Below are 11,868 nucleotides of genomic sequence, written 5' to 3' on the forward strand. Positions count from 1 at the left end.
CCGTTACTCCCCAAGCCTGGCAATAACATGGCCAGCAAACCAGTTACTGATATGTTTTGCACTGTGGACAGGTGCCTGGTTCTGCAGGAAATGGAAATCAGCATCTCCATAAAGCTTGTCAACCAATAGAAGCATGGAGTGCTATAAAATGTCCTAGTAGTAATGTCCTACATTGACTCTGGACTTGATAAAACACAGTGGACCAACACCAGCAGATGACATGGCACCACAAATCATCACTGGCTGTGGAATTCAATAAATAGTACGTTCTTCAAAAGAAAAATGAAATATTGTAAAATTTTTAGATAATTTTTTAAATCATATTTTTGGATACTGTAGGCTGTAATCATCAAAATTAAGATAAAAAAGCTTGAAGTGTTTTAATTTGTATGAAATGAGTCTTGAATATGTCAAATGTTCACTAAATAAATAATTATCTAATGCTGCATTTACACATAATAATGGCAAGTCTCGAATGCCATGAAGTATACATTCTTGGCTGTTGATCACGAATTTGATGATTTGGGCAGAGGCATCAGGTGTCCTCGGGAACTGTAGCAACCTGTTACCACGAGTTATAATTAATGGCATGTGTTGGTGGCGAATTATCAGGAACCATTACACACGGTCAAGAATAATGTTCCGCGTTGCTAGTGCACCGTTAAGTTCTGTCACATTATGAATGAGACAAATTGTTTCCACACACATATATTCATCCACACTCATACTGTATTCATCCAACCGTCAGTTGCTGAACAATTCAGATCGCGCCAGTTTGTTCCTCAAAATCCACAGCAGAAGAACTTTGTGACTGCATGCTTAGTTGGGCTCTATGCCATGGAGTGGCACAGAGAGGAGGAGGAGACGGACAGAGCCGCGTGGAGCCACACATCTGTGGCTCCACGCGGCTCTCGTCTCACTCGTTTTCTCCAACATCAGGCGCAGCAGCAGGTGGAACACCTGCAGGAGCGTGCTAAGGAGCATTGGAATGACAGTTTTAGCCAACTTGGCGTCACTGTCCTTCTTCATCATACTGCAGCAATGAAACTGAATGCAGTGCAGCAGGGTTTAATTGTGCGCACATCGGAGAAGAACATTTTATTAAGGATCACCACTAATCAATACGGATCAACACACTCGGTTGCGACCTCCATGACATGAGACAAAATGAGGGTGGTGCGCGACATTCGTGGAAGATTTTTTGACAGCCAAAAACATGCTCCACAAAAATCACGAATATCATGCACCAACACGCAATATTAAGAAACCTATTCAGATGCGTTAAGTCACATTAAGAATGTCAGGAATGTGCCAAGAATGATGCAGATATGACATTCGTAATGTGTCTTGCCTATGTGTAAACACACCTTTCAGTAAATTATTGACTTTTTCCATGACATTCTAATTTTTTGAGATGCACCTACGTATGTAAACAGAATGTGACAGTTCTGCTTTGAAAATTTTAAATGGAAGGTTTTTAATTTTAATTTTATTCCTTTTTTGTATGATTGGTTGTTGGATATGAAAAAGAGCCAGATGATAATGACAAAAAAAAAAAAAAAAAACAGATACTGGGGGATAATGAAATACAATCATCAATACTCTGCTCATTAAAGCCAGTGGTCCTTCGAGAGTCTTGATGAAATCTGATTGTGCTTCAAACTCAAGACAGTTTTGAGGGTATTTTAGCCTAAATCTGTTCAAAATCAGATAAATTGTGTTTGAGTTATCATGGGAACAAGGACGTGTGGCTGATGCACTCATGTGTGCATGCAGAGATGGAATGCAATTGTGGCCTTAGAAGTACAACCCCAGGCAAAAGGTCAAAAGATTAATCATAAAGCTGTTAAACCCCTTTCAAATCTGCACAACGTAGAGTTGCGTAATGCAGCGTACCTACTATACCGAGTTTATGCAGCCCTACGTGGCAACATGCTGAGGAATGCAAAGGGGTCTGTGAAATGGATGCCAAAAATAATTAATTTAAAAATTTTCACAGATTTTTGGTGTACAGTACCGGACACAGTGCTCTACACAACACTTTACTACTGTATGTAAGTCTACACAATACTGCGCTACTGTACACCATGCCTCCGCAATTGTACACCAACCCTAAGCTAGTCTGGTGAAAAATCCTTTTTTGTTTTTTTTTTATCAGTACATACCTGCATTGCTAGATTTTATTCATCCCGCTGGACTCTGCTAGCAGTGAAGCTTCAAAATCACCATTCAGCCATTCCTGTGTACTAGATACACAGCACAATGCACCTCCACGCAGGCTCGGTGTGAAAGGGGCTTTACTGACAAACATATTGATAAGAACTCACCTAAGATCAGTTTCAAACTTGTAATACCTTCACAGTTGTAATTTGGTGAACTGGCTGCACACCAGGAATGATTTCCTGAATTCCACCTTAAGCCTTGTTTGGCGTGGCTTGCCTTGGCTTGTGTTTCCACTTCCAGTTGTACCTTTTCTTTGGTAGGTGCAGCATGGTAGACATCGACCTGCACATTGTTGAGTGCGAAGGCTGTCGCATGACCCTATCCACCCAGAAATGGGTTTAAGTGTATCTGCATAAGTTTTGTATCATACTGGTGTTTCATCCACACTGAAACAGGATTTTTAATGGCCAAAAAGCTTGATGTCATAGCCTCACTTCTCTAACCTGGGTTGCTCATAATGATTGCCATGTTGTTGTTAACAGTGCAATTACTGTATATCCGCCAAAGACATAATAAAATCATCAGCATTTATTTATTTGTCTGTCTGTCTGTCTGTCTGACTTTTAGAAGGATTATGTCAAAACTACTGGATGGATTTTGGCAAAGTTTTCACCACAGATAGATATTAGGGCATGGAAGACTCCATTAAATTTTGCAGGTGATCCAGATTCTGGATCAAGTTTCATTTTATATAAGCTTTGAAGGATTCCTGTTAGCAGGATTATGTCAAAACCACTGCATGGATTTTGACAAAATTTCCACCACAGATACATTTTAGGGCAAGGAGGACTCCATTAAATTTTGGAGGTGATCCGGATTCAGATCTGGATTCTGGATCAAGATTTCACTTTATATAGGCTATGAAGGATTCCGTCAAAACTACTTCAGATTCTCACCAAATTTGCACCACAGATAGATATTAGGGCATGGAAAGCGCCACTGAATTTTGGAGGTGATCCCGATCCAGATAGATGGACGTCACAAATCTCCATTTGCTGTTATTGTTGTTGTTGTTATTAGTGTGCCACTTTTGTAGTGTAGCTTTTGTTGTTGCTGCTACGGCGACTAGGGTGATGACATGTTGCTATGAGCCAATCAATGGACAGCAGTGGGTTAGCTCCTCCTATTTGTAACTGTTCCATTATGTTGCTACCCCAAATGACGTGTGCCAAAAGGTTTTATGGTACGGGTCAGTTATTTTGGTACCTGTGACACCCGTCCCTAAATCTGAATGTGGAAACACACACAAAAAAGTGTTCCAAACCTACACCGACTGCTCAGTGGAAATGAGCTGTTAGTGAATTATCTGTCTCGTGGGTTAGACTTTGTCTAATCTGGACATAGTGGCATGGTGTGTAAGTGGTTAGCACTGTTAACTCACAGAAAGAAGGTTGTCGGATCGCTTCTCACCTGGTCCTTTGTGTGAAGTTTGCATGTCCCGCATGTTCCCACTGGATTAGGGGTAGGCCTTCCAACAGACTGGCATTCTGTCTAGGGTGTGCCCCACCTCACACCCAGTCACCGCTGGGATAGGCACCAGCTCCCACATAACCCTTCATTGGAACAAGCACGTATAGAAAATGAATGACTAATCTGGACATGATTCTCATGTTGGTCCTGAATTAGCTGACTTGGGTCTTGATGCGGCTGAAGTGACTGTCGATTCTGAAGTTATTCTTGTGAACTGTTGCCGTTCTATCAGCTCAAACAAGTCAAGCCATTCTTTTCTGACTTGTGCCATCATCAGGACATTTCCCCCCAGAGACCTACCACTCACTGGATATTTTTTTTCTTTTTCATTCCATTCTGTGTAGACACAAAAAAATGGCAGGACATCAAAATCCCAGTTGTTCAGAAGTTTCTAAAATACCTGTGGGATCAACAGCCATGCCATGTTTAAAGTCACTTAAATTGTGTTTCTTCTTTCTGATCCTTAATTAGAACGTGAGTTGGTCCTCTTGACTACATGCCTAAATGCACAAAATTTTTGCCACTTGATCAGTTGTCTAGATATTTGTTTGATATTTGCAATGAAGGGCTGCTCCCGGCTGATGAGCCTGCAGCTACCCGCAATGGCAATGTCAGAGGTGCGGCAAGCAGCAATGCTCAGCAGGCAGTCTTGCCTGTGCTACCACATGTAATGTCTGGAACACCAGTGACTACTGTGAATAGGGCAGTTGGCTTCCAGGAAACACTGGAGGACTGCTGGGAAAGACCAACTGACAGCAGGAGAGTGTAGCATGGGTGGATGGGCTACTTACCCTCTCCACAAGTCTTCATGTTGGGGACACCCTAATCAACTACAAGCACAAATAAGGAAAGACAGCCTGAAGGTCCACCAAGAGGCAGGATGGAAGATTGACCAAACAGGATAGATAACACAGAACTGACCAGCATGGAAATGACTAATGAGCAAAGGATCCTGAGGAGCTGCAGCTGTGGGTGGTCGAAGGTGGCAACTTACAGGGGCCTGTGGATTCACCAAGGGAAGGACCAATGTCAAACTTGCACAGTGCAAGCAGGTCAGTCAAGGAGAAGTCAGAACTCGGTTGAGCACCAAAGCGTCATTGATTTCACAGTTGCGAATGGTCATAGGGAGAAGAAGCAACTGTACCAGCAGCAGGCCCAAAGACAACAGGCACACAGCCCAGAGCGTGAGCCTCACACACAGACACCCAGCAGAAACCCCACAAGGCAAACAAGGGAGAGAACAGCCAAACAAGCCAAAGTCAAATGGCCAAAATCCATAAAAAAATGGCCTGGGAAAACTTCGACCAGGATTTGAATGCCATCCTTGAGAATTCACTATTACCAGGCTAAAGCACGGTGGATTAGTGGTTAGCACTGTTGCCTCACAGTAAGAAGGTCATGGGATCGATTCCCACCTGTGGCCTTTCGTGTTGAGTTTGCATGTTGTCCCTGTGTTTGTGTGGGTTTCCTCCGTGTGCTCCGGTTTCCTCCCACATTTAAAGACATGCAGGTTAGGTGAATTGTAAACTTTAGAATTGCCCAGCTCTCCCTTGCAAAAGAGATCTTGATCTCAATGGGACTAGTTAGATAAAGGTTAAATTAAAAACCTCTTTGGCATCATTGTTTACGGAGAGTGCATGGACAGGTTTGGGGAGGTGATCCAGAGGAAGAACATTCCTAGGTAGGTGGAAAGACATGAGCAAGAGATCCACAAGCTTGTGAAAGAGAGAAGGCTGCTCAGGAAGTCCTGGTGAAAAGCAGAGAAGAAGGAAAACAAGGGTCTGAAAATGACTTGAGACCAGATCCGAAGGAGGCTTATGACCCTGAGAAGGACAGAGTGGATCCAGAAGCAGATAGGGAATAAAGAGAAGGAGTGAGTGAGGTTCTTCTGGGATCCTTTTATACATGCCTGGAACCTGTTGGAAGAGTGGAAGGCTGGAAACTACCGAGCAGGAGCTTGAGGAACACATCAAGAAACAGCTAACTGACTGTGAAAAGAACAACCCACTTGGATCACCAGGGCATGTGCTCCATCCTGCTGAGCCAGCCATTGAATTTGACATGACACCACCCAAATGGTCTGAAGTAAAGTTAGTGGTAGACAAGACAAGGTCTGCCTCTGCACCAGTTCCCAATGGCGTGCCCTACAAGGTTTATAAAAACTGCCCCATGGAAGCATGGAAGGCCCAAAACATGCCCTAGGTATGGAATTGAGCAATGACAACCTTTGGTCAATGTTACAGAGCTCTGTACATCAAACAACGAGGCACAGGAATGGTTTCTTTCCACAGGCCATCACACTGATGAACAATTTAATCTGCTAATAAACTCAGTAATTCATATACCTCATGTACAGTTTAACTTCAATCAGGTGTCTGTTTCACACATCTTTTTTCTTTTCTCTTTTTGCACATTTTATTTTCTTGCACATTTTATTACTGTGAATTATTCAGTATTTAGTGTATATTTATACATGCCATACAGAGAGTGTGCAGCTCAAACCAAAGTCAAATTCCTTGTATTCTGCAGAAACTTGCTGAATAAAAACTGTTTTGATTCTGAGCAGCCACCTGGACAGCTGCTGCAACAATCGGTTTGCAGAACCAAAGAATTTCTGCACAAACTGTCAGAAACCAACTGAAGGAAGCACACCTGCATGCTCATCGTCCTCAACCTGACTTCATTTTGTTGTCATAACTGACTTGAGTGGGCAAATGCTCACATTCGATGGCGTCTGGCTGTTCATCAACTCTATGCAAAGGAGATGTGTCGCACTGCATGAGGCAAATGGTGGTCACACCAGATACTGACTGATTTTATGACTCTCCAGATCACCCCAGTAAAGTAAAACTGCACATTTCAGAGTGGCTTTTTATTGTGGCCAGTCTAAGGCACACCTGTGCAATAATCATGCTGTTTAATCAGCATCTTGATATGCCACACCTGTGAGGTGGGATGGATTATCTCAGCAAAGGTAGAAGTGCTCAGTAATACTGATTTAGACAGATTTGTGAATGATATTTGAGAGAAAAAGGTCTTTTTTGTATATAGGAAATGTTTCAGATCTTTGAGTTCATCTCATTAAAAATGGGAGCAAAAACAAAACCATTTCATTTATATTTTTGTTCAGTGTGTATTTGATTGTAGCCATAATATAGTATTTTTTATGATAATGATATAGAAAATTAGATTATCTACAATTTGTATAAAGGGTGTACAATCAACAAGAAGCTAATCCCACAAAGGAATCTTAATGGCAGCACTGGAATGACTGATGATATTTTGCAAAAGTTCACCAATGTCAAAGTATTCACTTGTGTGCTCTTGAAAAACCTCAGTTTTGAAGAATTGAGTCTTTGACTGCCTTAATGAAGCCAGTCCTTCATACAATGCATGTAGCCAAAAGACTAAGCTCATACGTCAAACAGGGTAATGCTCAAAATGTTTCAAGACACAACTCAACTGTGACGCTTCACCCGCTATGAACACCATTAAAATCTGTGAAACAAAGCAAAACTGTTGAGTTGTTGCATCATATATCCATGAAAGACTTCATAATCAGCTTTTAAAACGATCTCCTTGAATAATTCCCACTGGAATTGTTTTTTTTAAAAGTGCACCTAACTTACTTGCTTTGTAATAAATGAATGTTTGTCATGATATTTATCTGGCACATTTTACTTTCATGTGTGTTTTTAAGACTGCACCAATACACAGCCTTTAAAAGGAATTTGCTGAAAATGTGCAGATGGTCGACATTAATATCTTACTGTGTCAAAATAAGAAAACAAAGCATGGATGGAACCACATGGCCATTTGAGCAGATCCTTTGTCTATTCATTATTAGCTTTAGCTGGGACTGTGACGTCCCACTTGCATTCTGTGAGGATATGATTTCACCACAAATGACCAACAAGTGATTCCGAGAAGGGGAAAGAGCTGCGCCAGTGTATTTATAATCTGCAAGTATTCTGTTGTCCTCAAACGAGGAACAAAGCATGAGGAAAAGAAATACAAGATTCATGAGGGGGGAAAAATAAGAATTTAGTGAGCTCAAAGCCAAATGTGTAAAATGTAGTAAGTGTCTCTGACGGATTTTTTTTTCACCTGATTTCACTCATTCAATAGGCAGGGGTGATGGCCAAGTGGATAATGTGTTTGGTTAAAACAGAAGGTTCCTGGTTCAAATGCTACCCCTGACACATAATGTGGAGTTGCATCAGGAAGGGCATCCAGTGTAAAACTTGTGCCAAATCAACATGCAGAGCCACCCTGGATCTGCTGTGGCGACCCCGAGTGAAAACAAGGGAGCAGCCGAAGGGACTTTCTTACTTACATTTCACTCATTCAATCATTTTCTGTACCTGCTTATTCCAAGTGTCACGGGAGAGCTGGAGCCTATCCCAGCAGTCTTTGGGCAAGAGGACGTCAGTCTATCGTGTGGCCACATCGTATAGACAGACAAAAGCATTCATACCTACGGTCAATTTGAAGATCTCAATTCATCTAACCTGCATATCTTTGGAAGTGAGAGAAAGTCACAGCACCCAGAGGGAACCCATGCAAATGTGGAGAGAACATGCAAATCCCACAAAGAAAGGACAAGGTGGGAAATGATTCCACAAACTACATGCTCTGAGGGAACAGTGCTAACCACTGAAGCACCAGCTCCGCCTTATTTCATAAGTTATTTTTTTTAAATGAGTCATTACACCTCATACTTGATGTTTTCTCTTGTACAGTCATCTGGAAAGTATTCACAGCACTTAACTGTTTGCACATTTTATGTTACAGCATTATTCCAAAATGGATTAAATTAATTTTCTCCTCAAAAGTCTAAACACAATATCCCATAATGACAATGTGAAAAAAGAACTCACATGTATTTAGGTATTCAAAGTCTTTGCCATGATGCTCAAAATTGACCTCAGGTGCATTGGGTTTCCACTGATCATCCTTGAGATGTTTCTACAGCTAAGGGTAACTTTAGTTGATTGGACATGATTTGGAAAGGCATGCACCTGTCTACATATAAGGTCCCATATTTGACAGTGCATGTTAGAGCACAAACTAAGCATCAACTCAACAAAATTTTCTGTAGACCTCCAAGACAGGATTGTTTCAAGGCACAAATGTTTGGAAGGATACAGAAATATCCTGATGCTTTGAAGGTCCCAATAAGCACAGTGGCATCCATCATCCATAAATGGAAGGTCAGGTCCACCAAGAATCTTCCTACAGCTGGCCAACTATTTAAACTGAGAGATTGGTAGAGAGGGGCCTTAGTCAGGGAGGTGACCAAGAACCCGACAGCCATTCTGTCAGAGCTTGAGCATTCCTCTGTGTAACCTTCCAGAAGGACAACCATCTCTACCAATCGGGGCTGTATGGTAGAGTGGCCAGACGGGAGCCACTGCTTAGTAAGAAACACATGGCAGCCCACCTAGAGATTGTCAAAAGGCACCTGAAGGACTCTCAGACCATGAGAAACAAAATTCTCTGGTCTAATGAGACAAAGGTTGAACTATCTGGTGTGAATGTCAGGTGTCATGTTTGGAGGAAACCAGGCGCCATCCCTACAGTGAAGCATGGTGGTGGCAGCATCACGCACTGGGGATGTTTGTCAGCAGCAGGAACAGGGAGACTAATCAGGATTGAAGGAAAGATAAGTACAGCAATGTTCACATAAGTACAGCAATGTACAGAGACATCCTGGATGAAAACCTAGAGATGTGCTGCAAAGAGGAATGGGCAAAACTGCCCAAAGATAGGTATGCCAAGCTTGTGACATCATATTCAAGAAGACTTCAAGAATACTCTGTCAAAAAAAGATCCAATTTCATTCATGTTTGACAGCATTATATAGGATCATATCCTATGTCGACTGAGAAAGTTTGATCTAGATATGATCCAGATTACAGATTTTGTGGCCATTTAAATGTAAGATTGAAACCCCATTTATTGTATATTTTACATTATATCTTAATCAAAAGTGCCTCATATTTAAATGTGAGGTTCAGTCTGGCACTGACTACTGCTGGACAAAGTTTGATCAGGCTCTAATTCGGATTGCGAATTTTGTGAATGTTTGAATGTAATATTGAAAAGCCCATATGTCTCAATTAAAAGTGCCCCAATCACTGATTTGTGACAATACGCTGTACTCAAACTTGTACCCTCAATGAACAGACTCAATTTGATCTGCATCCGCAGGTTATAATTTGTGAAATTGGAAACTAGTGTTGGCAGAGCTTTGTGCTCTATGAGCGCGGTGCTGTAGTTGGAGTTTATTTTGTTAAGTATGTTGACTCCTTGGAAAGCCCAATATAAAGTAAGTCCTTTCAGCTGCTCCCTTGTTTTTAATCAGGGTTGCCCCTAAGGATGGAGCCAATCCAATCCAGTATCTGTATTGGCATCCGATGCCAACATTATTCTAGTATCGGAAATTTCCGATGCAACCTGTGACATTTTCTGACACCGGAGAGGAGACACACCTGTGAAACCTCTCAAGTGCTGTTTGCTGCTGAGCATGAGGAGGGGAGGGGAAGGTTTCTGAACTGAAGCATCTGTTTGAGAGAGGTCTCTTCCGCAGTGTTCTACCTATGGGTGGTGGCAAATTTCCACCCGGCTCTCAGGTTCAAATTGGCTGTGCCACTGAGCACAGATTTTCTGAAAAATGAACTGAATTGTTGCTGAAAATGTTTGCTGAAAAATCAGCTGCTTCAGCGTACCCCTAGGCTGTGACACGCTATGAAACAACAGCTCAGAGCACAGCAGATCGCAGCTAAACAGTTTCTATCCATTGAATGGTAAAAAAAACTCCATCAGTGTCCTTCAGTATTAATCCAGCGTTCCTTGCGTGTGCGTAGTTGATGATACATTTAGAAATTTACAGTTTATTTTACAATTGAAAGGCTTTGTGTTTCCAAAAAGTTCCAAGTTTGTTCTTAGCAGGAAAACAGTGAGCATGAGAGAGAGGGGGAGAGAGAGAGACAGAAAGGGAGAGGACTTCATTTTTATTTTTTGCTTCAACACTTGCTTTGACAATGCAAATGCAAGTTTCAAATGAAATTGAACTGAGAGAGATAGAGGGAGAGAAGGGATTTAATTTTTACTCTAACACTTGCTTTGACAGTGTAAACATATGTTTCCCATGTCAATAAAGCCCCATTGAAATTGAAATCGATTGAGAGAGAGAGAGAGAGAGAGAGAGAGAGAGAGAGAGAGAGAGAGAGAGAGAGAGAGAGAGAGAGAGAGAGAGAGAGAGAGAAAGAAAAGTACTTAATTCTTTCACCAAAGGTGGGGTGGGGTTTGAAGCCAGATCCTTTTTCACATTTCCATAAAACCAGGGCTTCTTATTTGGAAACACCTTAATGGCTTTAGTAAGCAGTAGATCCTCTGTGCAAAGATTTATGCAGTACAGGATAGCAGATGTGTAACCCTCCAGGTCAGATCCCTCAGAGAAAAACCCAGTCTCATTTGAAAGCAGTGCTGTATTGCTGCAGTGGCCTCCTCACTCCACACCTGCACAGTCTTTATGATGGTTCTGCTTCTGCACACTACTGGTCTGTAGGCTGGTGTCAGTAGCAGAGAGATGTGGGCTGATAGGACCACATGTGGAGCTGGTGCAGCTTTGTCAGCTCCTCTGATGTTTGTGTACACCTTGTCCAAAATGTTATTGTCTCTTGTGGGAAAATTTGTGTTTATGGAGTTCTATCCTCTGCAGACAGAGGACAGCTGACTACCAGAGAGAAAGGAAGAGGAAGAAAAAAAAAGATCCTTCCTCTTCACACCATACAGACTCGCCGGTGTTCTGTCGAGATGAGGTGCATCATTGAGATGAGGTTCCTCGCGTAACTGCACATGCGTGCGCTGAAAAAATTAATTGACAAAGTTCGCTTATTTTGATGGGCAAGTAAAGTAAATGTATAAATTGTTCATCCGAACGTAGGAAAAAAAAAAAATGCGCATGCGCAATTGCACGCCGAGCGAGTTACATCATCTCCACATGTGCAGTTGCGCGAGGCACCTCATCTCGACAGGTGACGTCTTCATGTCTGGGGTACAGCGATGTGTGTATGTGCAGTAGTGCAACGCACCTCATCTCCACGTTCACCTCATCTCGACGGGACACTGGCATATCACCCAAGTCATGCACAGGCAGACAGTTTTGAC

At 42.1% G+C, this 11,868-nt stretch overlaps 1 protein-coding gene and 1 long non-coding RNA gene across 3 annotated transcripts in view; both read right to left on the reverse strand.

The window, feature by feature from the left end:
• The window catches only part of wnt7bb (wingless-type MMTV integration site family, member 7Bb), a 162,637-nt gene that overhangs the window by 74,990 nt on the left and 75,779 nt on the right, over positions 1-11,868 (reverse strand). The window lies entirely within an intron of this gene.
• On the reverse strand, positions 4,295-5,058 carry LOC117515462. Its single transcript, XR_004562156.1, has 3 exons — positions 5,049-5,058; positions 4,481-4,487; positions 4,295-4,367 (listed from the first exon to the last, which is right to left on the reverse strand). It is a non-coding gene; the product is annotated as an uncharacterized LOC117515462 (long non-coding RNA).

This window comes from Thalassophryne amazonica, chromosome 8, assembly GCF_902500255.1.
Source record: "Thalassophryne amazonica chromosome 8, fThaAma1.1, whole genome shotgun sequence".
Lineage (NCBI taxonomy): Eukaryota > Metazoa > Chordata > Actinopteri > Batrachoidiformes > Batrachoididae > Thalassophryne > Thalassophryne amazonica.